Raw genomic sequence first — 16,909 nt, 5'->3', positions numbered from 1 at the left:
GGAACGGCCGCTGCGCGCGGGCCCCGCTCCGCCGCTGCCCCGGTGACGGCCGAACCCTGGGCGCGAGCACCGCCACGGGGGCGGGGCCTGCGCCCCTCGCGCTGCTCGGCCACCAATGGGGAGCCGTGGGACGGGCGGGGCGGGCGGGGATTGGCTGGGGCCGGTGGGCGGGGGCGGGGCCCGGAGGGGCCGGGCCCGGCTGAGGGGCCGTTGGTGCGGCAGCGTGGGAGCGGCGGCGGCCGGGGCGGCGTGGGGGAGCGGAGTGCGGTGGGGAAGGGACCGACCCCCGGTGGGAGAGAAACCGACCCCCGGCGAGGGAGGAACCGGCCCCGGGCGAGAGAGGGACTGGCACCTGTCGAGAGAGGGATCGGCCCCAGCGAAGGAGTGAGCCCCGGTGAGTGGCCCCTAACGACTGCCTCTCGCGTCGTGGTCTCGGGCCCGTGGATGCTGCGTTCCTTCCTGTGTGCGACCGGGCCTGGGAGGGAGCCAGCCGTGTCGGCAAAGAGGAACGACGAGCCACCTTCTCCTCTCATCACTTCTGAAAAGAAGCTTACATGGCTACGAGAGGAAGTGGCCATAAGATGAGATAGTGGACATTCGGATTACATATTAAAGTTTGATTTTTGCTGTTAGGGTGCTCAGGCGTTGGAACAGGTTGCCAGTGGAGGTGGTGGATGCAGAAGGTATGGCCAGGCTCAGTCATTGTCCTGGTGATGGATCAGGTTTGTGGTAATGAGGCACATCAAACAGGGAAATCAGTCCATAGTTTCCAATTATAGGATGATGATCTTTACCATAAGAAGTGTTTGATCAGATTGAAAGAAAGGTACAGAGCATGTTCCACATGGGGAATTAGGTGTTGCTGAGAAAGTAATTCTCCATTCCCATTGGTTTTTCACTTAGGTAGGATTATAAAATGTTTTCTATGGTGTAGATTACATATATGGAGCAAGGACTCTGCTGCAAAAGCATCCAATTGACAAGGTACAGTACAGGTTATGTTACTGCAGTAGCAATTTCTTGAATTCAGCGAGGCAGTTAAGTTATAGAAATTTATTTTCAAAGGTTTATGAGAACGTGGCGGAGCTTTTTTTCCCGTTTGCCTTTAAGTGTAAATAATAAGCCATATATTGACTATACATCCTCAAAGAAACTTCCAGTTAGCAAGAAGTTTAATGGATTACTATAATATCAGTCTTTTGTTTATGTTTTACTGAATGTAAGTTCATAGAAAATTGATAAACCATTTTTGCTTCCTCTCCTCCACCCCCAAATTTCACGTGGTCTGAAGGCTATACAATTGATTTTAGTAACTTTTATTCATGATTCTCTTGTAGAGGCATAAGAATTACCAAGAACCAGCTGGAGTAATAGGATTCATGTTTTCTTTCCTAAAGGACATCATGGCAGCCCATCAGGAGAAAAACTTGCTGAAGAAAAAAACACTGAAACACCGAAGCCTCGGTGAGAGCTGCTGGACTGGAGAAGGAAGAAGCCCTTTGGACAGGTGTAGAGAGCCTGGTGCAGGAATGGCTAGAAGAGAGAGGCCATAGTCAGATCAATTTAGTCAGGCTAACAAAGCAGGCCTCAGCCTCAAGGGCACAGTAAAAGGGAAGGCACGTAGAATTGTGATAAGATGAACAAAGACAGACTGTAAAAGAAGAACTAGAAGAACTCTGCTAGCCATAAAATTGCAAAAGTGTAGCCACAAACTTAGCCAATCAGCATAGTGACGCAAATGGCAAGGCAACCAATGATGAGCTTAGCTTTTGCAATATGCATGAGCTAATTAAGCACTGTATTTAATTGCCACTTTACATATCAATAAACGAGACTTTGCTGATGACCGAATTGGTGTCCGCGTCTCCCTTCACCGACAAATGGTGACCCCGACGCTGTCCCTCCGTGCCTAAAAAGAAAAACGGGGGAGAACGCGCCACGCTCAGTGAAGTTGAGCTTGGGGCCTGATGCAACCGGGTCGGTGTCAAACGACGTAGGAAAGACACCCTCAGGAGCTACAGAGGTGGTCCTGGGCCATACGTGCTGCCGAAGCCGGAGAGTTGCAACGGCGCCGACGGTAAAAAATGGACAGGCAAGCAGCATATGATTTATTTATAGCACATATAGATAAGATAGGGCTAAAAGAGCTTAATCCCAGGAAGGACATACCGGGGTTGTTAGCCTGGGGTTATGCTAAAGGCTTATTCACTAACCCTCATAGTGTGCATGAGTTAAATGAGTGGCGTAAGTTAGGGGATGTACTGTGGGAGGCAGTATTAGAAGATGATAAGACGGCAAAGAAGTTGGGAAAAATCTGGCAGGTAGTTCATAACGCACTACTGAAGCAACAGGCGGAGAAAAGGGCGGCACAGCAGGCAGTAGAGGCATATAAAAGAAATGCTCAGTATGGCGATAATGAGCCCCTTGCACCAAGCACAAGAAGGGTTGAAATACCTATTCTTAGAGACGTGGCAGGAATGGCCGATGGGGCTAGTTGCACTTGGCCCTCTGCACCCCCCTCAGAAGAACTGGGGAATAACGCTGCCAAAGCAGCGGAGGCAATTGCAGAGGGCGAAATATCCCAACCTTGCGGCGTAAAATCCCCTTGCCGGCCTGAACCTAGCATCCCTAAACCTGCCAGTGAGCCAAATCCTGTCCCTAGGGCGGAAAGCGACCTGCGGGGGGAAGTGGCAAGGCAGAGGAGGGAGGCGTGGAATATGCTAGCTAGACACGGCCTGGAAACTGGGGATGACGCCGCTGTGAGCGCAGTCAAAGTTTGGACCTTTCCTGTAACATACACACAGGGAGTAAACCAACAAGGACAAGCTGTACAAGTGGGAGAGTATGAACCACTTGATTGGAAGTTGCTAGCACAGTTACGACAGACAGTGAGTCAGTTCGGTTTTCGCAGCGAGCCAGCTAAGCAAATGCTAGACTATCTATTCGACACATATTTATTACTGCCAAATGATCTAAAAAGCATAACTAAATTGATTTTCACACCACATCAGCAGATGCTGTTTAATGCTCACTGGCAAGCTCTTGTTGCCGAGGCAGTTGCGGTACAAAGGGGTCAGGGTGATCCCTTAGCCGGAATTACAGCAGATGAGTTAATGGGAGTGGGCGCATTTCGCAGGTCAGAAACTCAGTTACTCCCGGGGGCCGACAGGGTTAGAGAAGCCATGCGTATCGTAAGAACTGCTATTGATCAGGTGAAAGATAGCTCAGGTATACCCATGTATATGGGAATAAAACAAGGAAGGGAAGAATCCTTTGGGGACTTTGTGGATAAGGCTACCGCTGCTATCGACAGGGCAGGAGTTCCAGAGTATATGAGAGGGGCGATGTTAAAGCAATGTGCGTTACAAAATAGCAATGAGGCAACAAAGAGGGTATTGTCAACTCTGGGAGCTAATTGGACGATAGAAGAAGCATTAGAAAGAATGGCGCTGCAGCCATCAGGGTCGCAGGTTTTCTTAATTAATGTACTAAAAGAAATAGGCTTAGGGCTGCAGAAACAAGCTGAATCCACACAGTCGCAGGTGCTAGCTGCTCTTGCCCCGCTCCGTGCTTCCACAGCAGCACCGGCCGCAGCGAACAACCACCGACCTCCTTCGGCGCGATGCTTTAGATGCGGAAACGGGGGCCACTTTCGACGAGACTGCCGAGCCTCAGGAGTGTGGTACCAGAACTGCCAAAACAACACGCACAACACGTCAGCTTGTCGCCGCAAATCGGGAAACTCCAGGCGGAGCGCGCCCGGCAGCCGCGCCCAGACAGAAGTAGCCGCCGTAGCATCAGCGCCATCTCCTGTCTGCAACCAGCCACAACAGGGAGCCTGGGACTCGACTTGGCAGCCGCAATAAAAACATCATTATTAACAACACGCCCCGCTAAAGTCCCAACTGGAGTACAAAGCCCAGTAACTATTAAAGGACAAGTTTTTGGAGGACTAATAGTGGGACGCTCATCGAGCTCCATTTTAGGACTGTTTGTGCTACCAGGTGTCATCGATGCAGACTACACTGGGGAAATACAAATAATAGTCTATACTCCTTTTCCTCCTCTAACGATTGAGGCAAATCAACGTATTGCTCAATTTATTCCACTTCCACAGTTAAGCCGGGGTGTTCAACCACAAACACAAACCCCGCGCAAGGACCAAGGTTTTGGATCCTCTGGTGTTGCTCTGCTCACAATGGATCTCAATACTAGACCCAAAAAGGAGGTGAGGTTCACCTATGCAGGACGTACAATAAAAATGATGGGACTTTTAGACACTGGAGCAGATACCAGCATTGTTTCTCCAGAAAAATGGCCCTGTGATTGGCCATCATTACAAACCACGGATACCGTGACGGGCGTCGGAGGGTTCACCCTCGCAAAGAAAACGCCCCCAATAAGGGTTACTATAGATGGGCAGGACTTGGTAACTGTGTTATCAGTAGTTGCATTACCGCCCATGGTACATTGTCTAATTGGAAGGGACATTTTAGCTCAGCTTGGGGTCGTTCTATCCAACGAGCACCCTTTGGGGTAATTGCCATTGCTTGGACTTTCCCAATCCCAATCACCTGGACTACCAATGAACCGGTAATGGTTAAGCAATGGCCTCTAAAAAGGGAAAGTCTAATACAAGCACATCAACTCGTGGAAGATCAATTTCAACAAGGACATTTAAAACTTTCCACAAGCCCATGGAACACGCCAATTTTTGTAATTAAAAAGAAATCAGGGAAATATCGTCTTCTGCATGATTTAAGAGCAGTAAATGATCAAATGGAAGCAATGGGAGCATTACAACCGGGACTTCCCAATCCAGCCATGCTCCCACAACATTGGCCTCTTTTAATTATTGATTTAAAAGACTGCTTTTTTACTATAGCCTTACACCCCCAGGATACAAAAAGATTTGCATTTACCCTACCGGCAATTAACAGGGGGGAACCTGACAAAAGATATGAATGGACTGTTCTCCCACAAGGTATGAAAAACTCGCCTACTTTGTGCCAATTATATGTTGATGCGGCCTTGCAACCCCTAAGACTAAAATGGCCCGACACAATTATTTACCACTACATGGATGACATCCTATTCGCCCAAAAAATAGCATTTACAGATATTCAAATGCAGGAAATTCGAAACACCTTAGCAAAAGCATCTCTCATGATAGCTCCAGAAAAGATACAGCAATCTACACCATGGAAGTACCTGGGATGGACTATTACAAATCAAATCGTACGGCCGCAAAAACTTCAAATTGCAACAAAAATCACCAATCTAAATGAAGCACAACGCTTACTAGGAGATCTACAGTGGCTCAAACCAATTGTTGGGATACCCAACTCTCTGCTAGAATCCCTCAGGCCACTGCTCAAGGGGACCGATCCAACCACACCTGTAACCATGACACCACAACAAAAAGACGCTCTCAATGGCATTATTCGCTGCGTCAATGAAGGATTTGTCTCCCGCCGAGATGTATCATTACCTATAGACCTCACCATTTGGAATACTCCTGATCATCTACTTGGAGCACTTACACAGACACAAAAGAAAACGGGGGAGATACAGGTACTAGAGTGGATAACCCCACCTTTACAAGCAAAAAGGACAATCAGTACAAAAATCGAACAAGTAGCTACCTTGATTCGTAAGGGTCGGGTAAGGATTCTGGAAATCACCGGAACAGGCCCGACCGCAATCCACCTACCCATGAAAAAGGAGGACTTAGATTGGTACCTCCTCAACTCTGAGGATTTTCAAACGGCTTTGCTGGAAGCTGGAGCAGCAGTCAACACAGGATCACTGACACCACGTCACCTTCAGTGGTTAGGAAATTGGGACTGGGTATTAAAGCCAACACGATCGGAACAGCCGATAGCGGGTGCCATCACAGCATTCACAGATGCCGGAAAGAAATCGAGGAGGGCAGCCATCACCTGGAAAGAAGGCCCTCGATGGAAAAAGCAGATAATAGACGCTGCTCCAGAGGACAGTTTACAAACATTGGAATTGCTTGCTGTTGTGTGGGCACTAAGTGAACTGCAAGGGCCTTTGAATGTGGTCACTGACTCGTTTTATGTTGCAGGAGTAGCACAGAGAATTGAAGACGCCTCTGTGAAAGAGGTGCAGAACAAAAGACTCTATGAACTCTTACTGCAGCTAAAGCGAGCAGTAGGGGCAAGGTTTAAGCCTTATTGCATCATACACATCAGAAGCCACAAGTGGGATGTAGGCTTGGGTGAGGGCAATGCCAGGGCAGATAGATTGGTTATAAATGTAGCAGATGATAGGGGGATTGAGGCAAGAGAGTCACACACACGATTTCACCAGAATGCTAAGGGATTGGTGCGCGAGTTCAAAATAGGCATACAAGAAGCTAAAGCAATAGTGAGAGCCTGTCCCACCTGCAGTCATCATAATAGCGGGGTGGGTCTTGGGTGTGGGGTAAATCCTCGGGGTCTAGAAAGTAATGAAATTTGGCAAATGGACGTTACACACGTAGCAGAATTTGGTAGGCTCAAATACGTACACGTCACAATAGACACCTACAGCAAGTACATTTGGGCTACCGCACAAACAGGAGAAAAGGCAATCCATGTAATAAGGCACCTAACAAGTTGCTTTGCAGTCATGGGAATGCCTAGGGAAATAAAGACCGACAATGGACCAGCCTATGTCGGCAAAAGAGTAAGCCAGTTTATGAGACTCTGGGGAATTAAACACATCACAGGAGTACCACACTCACCCACAGGACAAGCCATAGTAGAAAGAGCCAATGGGACACTCAAACAGTACCTACTCAAGCACAAATCCATAGATGATCCACAAGAAAGGTTAGCTAAGGTTCTTTATGTCATGAATTTTTTGTGTGTGTTTGGGGAAGAGTCGGAGCCGCCTGCAATTAGGCATAGAGAAAAAGGGAAAGTAACAAGGAAGAAAGCACAAAAGCGTGGGTAAAATACCGGGATCCAAAGACAGGAGTATGGAATGGCCCCGCTGAGGTAATATACTGGGGCAGAGGTTATGTTTGTGTTTCTACTCCCACAGGAACAGTTTGGGTCCCTGCTAGATGGGTGAAGCCCATTCTAAATGACCGAGTGGGCGGAAAGATTCCTGGGGATACGATTGACACCAAACGACCGGGAACGAATTCATCAGAAACTAGCAGTGACCTTGCAGCCCTATTTACAAGAGCTGGGACGGTATAGCCGCGTAGCCCGTGAAGCACTGCAGTGACCACCATTGGACTGGGCCGATTGGATTGAGATCCACGCCTACGAGGAAGAACAGCCCCTCAATGACCGTCCATGTTGTGCATGTGGGGGGTCGTGGTGTGAGGCTTGGGTGGCTTTAAAGTGTGGGCACTGTGGGGATTGCTCGTGGGTAAGGCAGCAAACAGTATATAATTTATGGTGTGCCAAGTGTCAAGGTGAAGATATAAGGTGTTCAAGCTGGGGTGCAGCCCTAGAGGGAGAAGCAGGGGTACCATATGCACAGCTCCAGAGCGTATATGAGGCACCAGAACAGCTTATGTTAGCTTGGGCCCGATGGGCGACTACTAAGTGGCTCTGGAGGCAGCGCATCAACGCAAGATCTCGCATTGTTGCTGCCAGGTGTATGCATAAAGTGCCACATCTGCCTTTCCCTCGGGTAGGGCCAGTTAAGCCAGGTACCGACCCAGAAGAAGTATTAGACCAGTGCATAGAAAAAGTAAAGCAGTGGCACATAGCAGCAGAAAATCCAAAGTATAGGAGGAAGAAGCTACGTAAGCAACGAAAATGATACTCGTTATACTACTTATGCTTACTAACTTTGCTTACACAAATGCTTTTCCAATGGAGTACACACCTAGAGAAAATGTATGGGTAACATTTGCTAACATAACAAAGCAAGAATCAATCTGCTTAAGCTTGGGGGGAGCGCAGAATCCTTTCAAAACTTGTCTTGTAGGATTGCCAGTCTGGAAGCCAAGAGAGTTTGCAGGGTATCTTAATGATAGCAACCTACCTACAAAAGGGGATGACGATTTGTTGCAGGGTTGTACCTTCCCCAGTAGTAATCCCTCACAACACGATGGATGCTGGCAATGTGAATTTGTCCTAGCTTTAGGCAAAACCTTAGCCTCCCCTCCGGAAGAGATTGACCTCTTCGGAAGCACTAACGCATCAATGGGAAGAAACGCAGGAGGATGGTTTAGTTTTATGCCCTTAGAAGACAAAAACTTTGCAACCCTTGATTCAGCTCTTACTAGTCTATCAACAATTCATACTCAACTCTACCCCAAATGTAACGGTAGGTACATCACAAAGGCAAGAGCACTACCCCCAGGAATATTTTTAATTTGTGGGGATCGTGCCTGGAATGGTATTCCAGTGAGGCCACAAGGGGGACCCTGCTATCTAGGGAAACTAACCATGTTTCACCCCAATGTAACTACTCTCATGCAACTTGCAAGCAATGCAAATAGAACAAAACGCAGTTTACACGATCTTGACTGCACAGACATAGGGCAACCACACTTTTGGAGTGAGTTTAGACAGGTAGCAACTGCTGTACTCCTCCCCCACGCAGCGGCCAGGAAGGCTATGGCCTTGGCCAAGCAATTGGGGTGCTGGGCAAGAAATGAATTCAATACCACCTCTCAGGTGTTAGACATGATGGCCAGGGATGTCTCAAGTGTTAACCATGCAGTACTGCAAAACAGAGCAGCCATCGATTTCCTACTTCTAGCGCAGGGACACGGTTGTGAGGAATTTGAGGGAATGTGCTGCATGAATTTGTCTGACCACTCTGAATCCATTCACAAAAAGATACGAGACATACAAAACAGACTACATGACCTAAAGGAAGAAGATGGTTGGGACATTGATGAATGGCTAAAGAGCCTGGGCCTTGGAAAATGGATTCGGACCATTATTAAGTATGCTATCATGATCTTAGGCGTATTCTTATGCTTAGCTTTGTTGCTTCCTTGCTTGATAACTTGCTTGCAAAATTTCATCCAAAAAACTGTTAGCAAGGCTTGGCATACTAATCTTCTCGCTCAAAAAGAAAACGGGGGAAGTGTAGAGAGCCTGGTGCAGGAATGGCTAGAAGAGAGAGGCCATAGTCAGATCAATTTAGTCAGGCTAACAAAGCAGGCCTCAGCCTCAAGGGCACAGTAAAAGGGAAGGCACGTAGAATTGTGATAAGATGAACAAAGACAGACTGTAAAAGAAGAACTAGAAGAACTCTGCTAGCCATAAAATTGCAAAAGTGTAGCCACAAACTTAGCCAATCAGCATAGTGACGCAAATGGCAAGGCAACCAATGATGAGCTTAGCTTTTGCAATATGCATGAGCTAATTAAGCACTGTATTTAATTGCCACTTTACATATCAATAAACGAGACTTTGCTGATGACCGAATTGGTGTCCGCGTCTCCCTTCACCGACAGACAGGACTGCCTGTACCCTCAGATCCATGGGCATCTGTAAGGTAAGAAGGATTCACAGTGCCCAGCCTTAATAGAACTGGAAGCCTTTCTTCCAAATATACATAGATTTTTTTAATATTTTGGCTATCAGGTTAGAATAGCTTGAGCCTGGACAGCCAATAGTAGAAACGTTAAACTGTCTGCTAGGCAATAATATACATGATGGATTCCCTAGTAGCAACATTAGCTTTCATTTCCTATCACAATTGCTTGTAGAATAATTTCTTCTCCATATCATCTTATTTGTGCTATTTATTCCATTTTGGAAACTTGTTTGCATCTCTCCTGCCTTGACTGAGTAGTGTTCTTTGTTCTCTTACTCCAAATCTTCTTGGTTTTCTTTCCCCCAGGTATTGGTAGAACCTGCTCCTCCTTGAGCAAGCAGATCGGCCAGGAAAATGCAGAAAGCAGGAGTGGAGGCCAAGGCCATTGCCGAAGGGGTTTCTGGCAGGCAGCCACAGAGCAGCAATTTGCAGGAGCTGTGGCTTGCTAAATCACAGCTTTAAGGATGCTGTGGTGGTGCCAGAGGAGAAGACCCTTGGTGTTGTGCAGGAACAAGTTCCTCCAGAAGAAAAGGTGGCGTTCCTTTGTGCGGGGAACTCTGTGGTATCATCAGTGGAGGAACAGGGTGAGGAAGATCTCCAGCCTTGGGATATTTCTGCAAGAGCCTTCACCCCTGCCAGAGCCTGGGTGAGAGCTGCCAGAGTGCAGAGGGAGGCAGCCCTTTGGACAGGCGTCCCTGCTCCCTCAGAGCCACGGCTATGAGACAAACAGCCTCATCCCTGAGGATGCAGATGGGCAGGAGAAGCCTGAAAGCAAAGCTGTGAAAACCTTTGAATCACTCGTCCATCTTGTGTCCATCTTGGGTAGAGCCATGGCCGGGCTCTTGTACTGCCCAAGGTGTATCCTTTGAAGGGCTTTTAGTAAACACCTCCTTGATTCCTTTAACACTCTTCAGCTCCCTCTGTTCCAGGCAGCCTCTCCTAGGCATCACACCGAGCAACACTGCAAAGTCCTTGAAGAGGGCAAGCCCTGCTCAGCAGAAAGCAAAGCACCCGCCATGTTTGATCCACAGCATTCCCATGCAAACACAACACGTGCCAGCCACTGGCAAGAAAGAAACCATATGGCAATCAAAACCAGAGCAGTGGGAGCACCATGAGAGCTCCTTGGCAAATCCTGATTTATTTAGAGCACAGGCACTGCAGAAGTCAGTGAACTGCTAACAAAATCCTCTTTCTGCCTTCGACAGCCAGTTCAGGAGAGCTCCCCAGAGGCAGAGGAACTTCAAGTCTCCTTTGTCTCTGGAGGATCTGCTCAGGTACAGAATGATCGGTGTTTCCAGTTGGGAATACTGCAGTGTCCTGGGAACTGTGGGCTTGACACTGCTGGCACTAGCACTCCTCCTCACATGCCATTGGCTCCAGGGAACGATTCATTGCAACGGACTCAGCTCCCGTTCTTACTTCCTGCCTTCTTACTTCCAGGCTTTCTCTGGCCACGTGCATCTTCAGCCATGATCTGCTCTGCTGATCCCTGAGGTGTGCTGGGCTGTGATGGCACAAAGGGGCTGAGTGCTGGGTGAGGCAGGGCTGTGATGTGCTGGCCACAGCGCTGTGACATCACTGTGCTGGCGCTATATAAGAGGGGCCAGCAGCCGCCACTGCCACTGCAGTCGCGACGGGATGCACTAGAGCCATGAGTGACAGTGACATGCCAGTGATTGTGCTTGTCCTGCTGCTGGCCACTGTGGCTGTCTGCTGGGCCATTGGCCACTGCTCCTTGGTGTGATCCTAGGAGAGGCTGCCTGGGAGAGCCTCAACCCTTGTAAGGACAGCACCCCAGCATACACCTGCCATCCTTGCAGGGACCTCAGGCTGTCAGAGAGCCTCCATCCTGGCAGGAGCCTCTGCAATCTCTGACAGCCTCCATCCCTTGCAGAGGCGCAGTGAGACCTGTCTGCCTGCGGACGGTGCAGAGCCCGTGGACAGGTCTCCCAGCTCCCTGGGCGTCAAGAACCTGGGCACAACCCTGACCGTTGACGTGGCCAGGAAAGCCCAGAAGTCCAAGTGGGAGCCCAGCCCGAGCCAGGGGAGCCTTCACAGGAGCAGCTGGCGGAGCAGCGAGCATCCTGGAGCCAGCAGTTGCAGGCCCACAGCTGCCAGGATGCTGTGCCGGTTGTGCCAGCCGGCAACAGCCCCAGCCTCGTGGTGGAGACAACCCTCGAGACACCAAGGGGGTTCCTCCATCTCCAGGAAGCTGCCCCAAGAGAGACTTCAACCACCACGAAGGCCTCTCTAATAGCAGGTGAGATGTGCCTAAGAGCTGTCTTAGGTTTCCCCTGGGCTCTTGAGGGGCATCCCCAGGCCGGGCCAGGGCCCCTGAAGACACCACGGCTACTTCCAGTGGCTGTGACGTCAAGGGCTTTAGAGGTTTCAAAAAGCCCTGTCTTCTTTGCAGCTGCTCCTGGGACCCCCCTGTGTGACGCCTCGGGCTGTAGCCCCGGCTGTTCTCAACATCACAGTGCAGCCCGTGACGCCGGGGACAACGACGGTGCCGCCCTGCCCCGCTGGCACCGCGGCTCCTGCAGCCGCCTCCGTGCCCTGCCCTGCCCCAGCTGTGCCGCTCGCCAGCCCAACGGCTACCCCGCAGTGGCCGCAGCCCGGCACGCAGCAGGAAGCAGGTGAGAGCAGCGTGGCCCGCGCTGGCCCGGCGCGCCTGACTGGTGGACATTTGAACAGGGGGCCCTGGGCTCGAGGCTGATGGCTCGCTCTTGGCCACAGGGCAAAAGAAGCAGCTGCAGGAGCTGTACCAGCTGGGCCCGTAGCTGGCGACCGGTGGCTTTGGCACCATTTTCTCGGGTATCCGCCTCTCGGACGGGAGCCCGGTGAGTGGCCGCAACGGCCGGCGTGGGAGGAGGGGCAGGGCTTGAGCTCAGCCCCCCTCTCTCGATGGCTTGCAGGTGGCCATCAGACGCGTGGCCCGGGAGAGCGTACTGCAGTGGGACGAGCTGGTGCGTGAGCGCGGCCAGCGGGACAGAGCAAGGCAGAGCGGGGCGGGGTGGGCAGGGATAAGCCCGGGGCCCCGGCAGTGACAGGCAGGGGATGGAGGGGGGGAGCGGGGCGGGCGTGGGCTCAGCGTGCGAACTGGAGCATGGCGGGCCTGGGGATGCCAGAGACCGGGGCTGGGGCTGGGGCAGGGGCCACCTCGCAAGCATCCTCTGGGGCTTGGCAGGAAGCCAAAGCACCAGGAAGACTGCGGGGCATCCCAGGCAGGGGACAGCGCAGCTACAGGGCGGCATCAGGCCTGCTGCAGGCATTGTCTCCTCCTCACAGCCCGACAGCACCCGTGCTCCCATGGAGATCGTGCTGATGGAGAAGGTGGGCTCTGGCTGCCACTCCATCATCCAGCTGCTCGACTGGTTTGAGCTGCCTGACAGCTTCCTCCTGGTGATGGAGTGTCCGAAGCCATCGTAGGATCTCCTGCAGTTCCTGTGAGAGCAGGGCTTCCTGAACGAGGAGGTGGCGCGCTGGCTTTTCCGCCAGGTGCTGGAGGCCGTGTGCACCGCCTGCAGCGTCCTGCGCCGCAACATCAAGCCGGAGAACCTCCTCGTGGACCCGGTGCCCTATGACCTGAAGCTCATTGACTTCGGTTGCGGCACCTTCCTCCAGGAGCGGGCCTACACACGGTTTGCCGGTGACCCCCCAGCCCGGGCCCCGCTGCCAGGGCCAGGCACTGCACGGCGCCATTCCCTGCCGGGCCGCGGGCTGCGGCCTTCAGCCGGCTGCTGGCTGCCCTGTGGCACGGGGCAGATGCCGTTCCCCAGGAGCCGGCTGCCGGCCCTGCCCACAGAGGGGGGGCTGCAGAAGCCGGGGCCCGGCCCCTCGGCCTGCCTGGCCCGCAAGGGCATGGGCTGCTCCGCTGGCCTTCTTTGCCTTGCAGAATGGTTTCTTGGCTTTGGCCAGGTGGTTGGGGGACGTGCGGTGGCCTCCGGGGGAAGTCGGGGCCGCCGGCGCAGCCCCTGCCTCAGCCGGGAGGCCGGCGCCAGGCTCTGGAAGGCAGCGGCCTGCGCCTGCACAGCGCCGCCTGTCTCCCCTAGGAACACGCGCGTACAGCCCGCCCGAGGGCATCGGCCTTGGCTGCTACCAGGGCCGCTCGGCCACCGTCTGGTCCCTGGGCGTGCTGCTGTATGAAATGGTGTGCGGGAGCCTTCCCTTCTGGGACGACCGCGACATCGTGTCGGGGCAGCTCTTCTTCGGGCTCCAGCTCTCTCCAGGTTGGTATCCGGCCTCAAGAAGGCAGGCTTTGGCAGATGGCGGCACTCAGCCCGGCGGGGCCCTCGCACAGCTGGGCAGGATGTCGCTGTGCCCTCAAGGGCCGGCCGCGGGAGGCGGCCCGTGCCCACGGGCTCCGTGCGGCACGCGTGGCTGAAGGCGGTGGCCGTGTCCCGCCGTGCCGCTCTCCCGCACGGGGCAGAGTCGGTCGGGTCCTGCGGGCGCCGGGGGCAGCTGGGCAGGAGCCTTCTGCAAATGACCGGCACTTTCTGGCTTCTCTGCCCAGAGTGCGAACATCTGATCCGCTGGTGTTTGTCCAAGCACCCCGCGGACAGGCCAGAGCTGGAGCAGATCTTCTGGCACCCTTGAGTGCGGGCCGGGCATTTCTGATGCCTTTCAGGAGCCTCTGCAGCACCCAGTTCCCACGTCTCACACAGGACTCAAAAAATAAAACAACTACAAACAAATCCATTGCAGGGTGTCAAGTCTGCTCCTTGTCAGCAGCTTCAGCTAAAGCAACCTCCTGGCAAAAGGGCTAATCCCTTAGGTGCTCCCTTCAGCTTTCTTCAAGCTTTCCTTGCCTTTCCTTCTGCATGGGAACTCTGTGTCTTCCAGCACTGGCTGGAGCACAGGTAGGAAGACCTTTAACAAGCCACGAAATGCAACATTGAAACAACAGCTGTCCTTTCAAGCTGAGGCCACCATTTGGGTGTCTCCAGAAGTGAAACAAGGGAGGGCTCTGTGTGCATTCCAAGGGCCTGCGGGTGGCAGGGGCAGAGACGTTGCTCTGCTATGAAAGCTGGGAGAAGAGCCAGAAGCACCAAAACCTCATTTCACCCTGAGCCCTGATGAACTTTTCCTCTTTCTTTCCCTCCAACCACTGGCAGGCAAATGCAGGCCAGGCCTTGTGGCTCGTGGCAGAGCCTTCTTCCTCCCAGGGAGATTCCTCACAGCCACACACCATGGCCTTGGCCAGGTGTGGACCCTGAGAGAGGACAGAGGCTCTGTTTGTTCCTACAAGGTGAGATCCAGCTGGAAACACGTACCACTCTGTGCCTGAGCAGACCCTCCAGAGACAAAGGGAGTTGAAGTTCCTCTGCCTCTGGGGAGCTCTCCTGAACTGGCTGTCAAAGGCAGAAAGAGGATTTTGTTAGCAGTTCACTGTCTTCTGCAGTGCCTGTGCTCTAAATAAATCAGGATTTGCCAAGGAGCGCTCATGGTGCTCTCACTGCTCTGGTTTTGATTGCCATATGGTTTCTTTCTTGCCAGTGGCTGGCACGTGTTGTGTTTGCATGGGAATGCTGTGGATCAAACACGGCGGGTGCTTTGCTTTCTGCTGAGCAGGGCTTGCCCTCTTCAAGGACTTTGCAGTGTTCCTTGGTGTGATGCCCAGGAGAGGCTGCCTGGAACAGAGGCAGCTGGACAGTGTAAAAGGAATCCAGGAGAGGTTTATAAGAAGGCTTTCAAAGGATACACCTTGGGCAGTATAAGAGCACAGTGATGGATCTACCCAAGATGGATGCAAGATGGACGACCACTCAAAGGTTTTCACAGCTTTGCTTTCAGGCTTTTCCTGCCCATCTGCATCCTCAGGGATTAGGCTGTTTGTCTCATAGCCGTGGCCCTGAGGGAGCAGGGACGCCTGTCCAAAGGGCTGCCTCCCTCTGCACTCTGGCAGCTCTCACTGAGGTTCTGGCAGGGGTGAAGGCTGTTGCAGTACAATCCGAAGGCTGCAGGCCTTCCTCACCCTGCTCCTCCACTGCTGATACCAACGAGTTCCCTGCACAAAGGAACGCCACCTTTTCTTCTGGAGGAACTTGTTCCTGCACAACACCAAGGGTCTTCTCCTCTGGCACCACCACAGCATCCTTAAAGCTGTGATTTAGCAAGCCACAGCTCCTGCAAAGTGCTGCTCTGTAGCTGCCTGCCAGAAACCCCTTCAGCAATGGCCTTGGCCTCCACTCCTGCTTTCTGGATTTTCCTGGCCAATCTGCTTGCTCAAGGAGGAACAGGTTCTACCAATACCTGGGGGAAAGAAAACCAAGAGGATTTGGAATAAGAGAACAAAGAACGCTACTCAGTCAAGGCAGGAGAGATGTAACAAAGTCTCCAAAATGGAGTAAGTAGCAAAAATAAGGTGGTATGGAGAAGAAATTGTTCTACAAGAACTTGTTATAGGAAATGAAAGCTAATGTTGCTACTAGGGAATCCATCATGTATATTATTGCTTAGCAGACAGTGGAACTTTTCTACTATTGGCTGTCCAGGCTCAAGCTATTCTAACCTGATAGCCATAATATTAAAAAATCTATGTACATTTGGAAGAAAGGCTTCCAGTTCTATTAAGGCTGGGCACTGTGAATCCTTCTTACCTTACAGATGCCCATGGATGTGAGGGTGCAGGCAGTCCTGTCCAAAGGGCTTCCTCCCTCTCCAGTCCAGCAGCTCTCACCGAGGCTCTGGCAGTGATGCAGACTCTTGCCACAAGTCACCCAGCTGTGGACATCTTCCTCTTCCTCGTCCTGTTCCTGCACTGCCTGCTCCAGACATTGAGCTGGACAAGGTAACAATGCTGCCTTTGCTTTGCTGGAGGATCTCGGCCAGCACCACACCAAGGCCCTTCTCCGATGGCAGAGGTGCATTTTCTTCAGAGCCACACACTGGCAATCAGCAGCTCCAGCACATTTGTTCCTGCGACACATTCTCAATATTGCCTTGCTGCTGCTGTGTGCTGCACTCACAGCTTTGCTTCCAGGCCTTTCCTGCCCATCTGCATCCTCAGGGATGAGGCTGTTTGTCTCATAGCCGTGGCTCTGAGGGAGCAGGGACGCCTGTCCAAAGGGCTGCCTCCCTCTGCACTCTGGCAGCTCTCACCCAGGCTCTGGCAGAGATGGAGGCTCTTGCCACAGGTATCCCAGTGTATAAGGTCTTACTCATCGTTCTCCTGTACTGCTGATGGCAGGGACTTCACTGGAGATGGGATCACCTGCCTTTGCTCCTGAACCTTCTTCTGCAGCACCATTCTGAGCATCTTCTCCTAAGGCACTGTCACAGCATTGAGGCAGCCATGGACTGGTGACTGACAGTGCAGGACAGGTGGTTTTGGGACACACCTCTGGGAACAGCTTCTGTGAAAGGGCCAGGCTCCCTTTTT

General features: G+C 52.2%; 1 long non-coding RNA gene and 1 pseudogene across 1 annotated transcript; both read left to right on the top strand.

Moving 5' to 3' along the window:
• Positions 1–239: 239 nt before the first annotated feature.
• Positions 240–12,156, top strand: LOC148218207 (uncharacterized). The gene is made up of 5 exons (XR_015800545.1): positions 240–394; positions 1,398–1,507; positions 9,447–9,483; positions 9,832–11,788; positions 11,942–12,156. It is a non-coding gene; the product is annotated as an uncharacterized LOC148218207 (long non-coding RNA).
• Positions 12,157–12,230: 74 nt separating this feature from the next.
• On the top strand, positions 12,231–14,145 carry LOC148218206 (serine/threonine-protein kinase pim-1-like; annotated as a pseudogene).
• Positions 14,146–16,909: the final 2,764 nt, after the last annotated feature.

The sequence above is a fragment of the Sturnus vulgaris genome, unplaced genomic scaffold (genome assembly GCF_052056855.1).
Source record: "Sturnus vulgaris isolate bStuVul1 unplaced genomic scaffold, bStuVul1.hap1 Scaffold_194, whole genome shotgun sequence".
NCBI classification, from domain to species: domain Eukaryota; kingdom Metazoa; phylum Chordata; class Aves; order Passeriformes; family Sturnidae; genus Sturnus; species Sturnus vulgaris.
Note: the sequence above shows the minus strand (reverse complement) of the source record. Positions and strands in the feature narration are given on the sequence as shown.